The sequence below is a fragment of the Pteropus vampyrus genome, unplaced genomic scaffold (genome assembly GCF_000151845.1).
Source record: "Pteropus vampyrus isolate Shadow unplaced genomic scaffold, Pvam_2.0 Scaffold343, whole genome shotgun sequence".
In the NCBI taxonomy this organism is placed as follows: Eukaryota; Metazoa; Chordata; class Mammalia; order Chiroptera; family Pteropodidae; genus Pteropus; species Pteropus vampyrus.
In genome coordinates this window covers 815,624-817,979 of record NW_011889124.1, presented here as the reverse complement: position 1 = coordinate 817,979, position 2,356 = coordinate 815,624, and positions in this window count along the sequence as shown.

Here is a 2,356-nt window from a genome sequence, read left to right as displayed (position 1 = left end):
AGTGCTGTAAACTGTACGATGTTTAAATGTCACCAACATCACACGTGTGCGAAGTTGTCCAATGCAGAAGCCGTACCCACGAGAATGTTGCAAAGTCAGATCAGTGGCTACCTCAGGTTGGAGGTGGGCTGAGCTTAACTGCCGTATCCGAGGAAAACCGGTAAAATTTACCATCGGGTGCGGCAGGTACATGAGTTATATCCTCGTTCGGTTCTTAGACACTTTGAGAATGGGAGGAAGGGAGGTAGCGTGTGTGGCCAACTTCTAAGGTGGGAACAGTGAAAGGGGTGGCAGCTGGACGGGAATGCGCGCTCCAGGAGACCCTTAGATGGGAGACAGCACAGCAAGCTAGTACTCTCTGGTTTCACCCTCCATGAAAAACTACCTTGTTCCTAATTGTGTGCTATTACAGACACTCTAGAGCAAACATTCTGTCTGTCTTTCACGCACGTATATGAGTCTCTGTAAGGCACATACTTGGGTAGAATTTCTGGGCCACAGGTATAGCATGTCTGACTTCAATGACTACAGGAAAAACTATTCAAACTGCTCCTACTGGTTTCATGACTCTACTGGAAAAAAGTAGTTTTCATCCACACATAAGCTTAAATGGTATATGAAATAAAAATATATCTATTGATTTGCTTTTATCTTTAGCTCTGGTAATGTAGGAATAGGTGATTCAGATCAGCCTCCCATTTAGAACAGATTAAAAAGCTGATCAAAATACAATCGTTAAAAAATTATGATATCAGAGTATTAATTTGACAGTGAACTATTATAGGTACCAATAAACACACACAAAAAGGGAGACTCAGAGGAGAAAGCCTTACATTTAGAGCCATTTTTCACTTAGGAGTCAGTCCATTCTGAAAGAGGCAGCTGCAAGGCTGAGAACTTGAACAGAAATTTGACAGCTTTTAGGTCCAGTAAGGCTGATTCTCGTAAATGTCCCATTCTGGGTTGAAGTCCTGCAAGGCTACACTGAGGAGCATGTCCCTTGGTTGCCACTCTGGCCTTGCTGTCCTTTATGTCATCTCATCCACTGTGCCCCCGACAGTGAGGTGTAACGCCCTAGCCTCTGCTATTCCGAAATCTAATGTCCCCACTTGACACTGGGGCGCTCAGTCCTATGTCAGTGTCTCCTGCTGCACCCTGTCTGCAGAGGACAGACACCACTGAGCTCAACAACGCTGAGGTCCCCTCAACAGCATGTCCCTTATCACTCCGGTGAAAGGGAGGTCCTTTGGGCCTTCTCAGGGAGCATAGTTAGAGATGGGTCCTCTGGTCTCTTGCAGTAAATGCGTTCTAACTTGCCCATGTCCCCATGCACCCAGGCACCTTCCCATGTGCTCTAGCAAGGGGATTCGGATATCTCCGTTTACTTTCTGAAGGTCACTACCATGTCTAAGCCCCCCACAGTCACCTCAAGTCATAGGGAGAGGATACAGAAAACTAAAAATAGCTCTGAATGCTGAAAGGGCCTAGAAGCAACGACCTTCGGTAGCACTGAGCACTCCTCGCTCCCAAAGAGACCTTGGTTTCTAAACAGCACCCCCAGGAAAGTAAACCAGGGTTCCTGGGACAGACGGCCGACTGCAGGGCTGGGGCCAGGAAAGTACAGGATGAACCTGGAGCGTCTCCTTAGGCCAGTCAGGAAGGGCTAACGAGAGAAAAGATAGTGACGCAGAGATGATGCTGGGTCTTCGGCTTGCAAAAGAATAAAGTCGGGCCGCCCGCCTCACAGCTTTGCCAGCGTCGTATGCTGTCCACGTCTGGGTTTTTGCTGGTCTAACCAGAGAAACAGGAAATCCGTGTGGTTTTAATTTGCATCTCTCCTGACACGCGTGAGGTTGGACATCACTGTGTATCAGAGGGTCACTCTCAGATACGCTTACGTCTCAGTTCACGTCCTTCACCCACCTCTCCATCCGGTTTCTGATCTTTCCCCGCCAATGTTTCAATTCCTTACGTGTTAGAGACATCAACCTGTATCTGTGACAAATACTTCCTCCCGGTTTGTCCTGCCCTTTGACCCTGTGTCCGGGCTCCCTGCCATGCCAGCGCTCCCCAGGGCACTGCGAGCCCTTTGCTTCTTTGCGCCGCCTGGTGACTCACAGTGAGACAGCCTCTCCCAGGCCCCGTTATACAGACTCACCCACACTTCCTTCTAGTACTTATTTGGTTTTATTTTTCACATTCAGATTTCTGGTGTGAGTCCTTTTTCGTGTGGGACATAAGGTACACATCAAATTTTATCTTTTTCTAAATGGCTATCCAGTTGAACCCACACCAGTTCTTGGCCCCAGTGATTTGAGATGTGTCTTTCATCACGTACTAAGTGTCCACAGCGCTC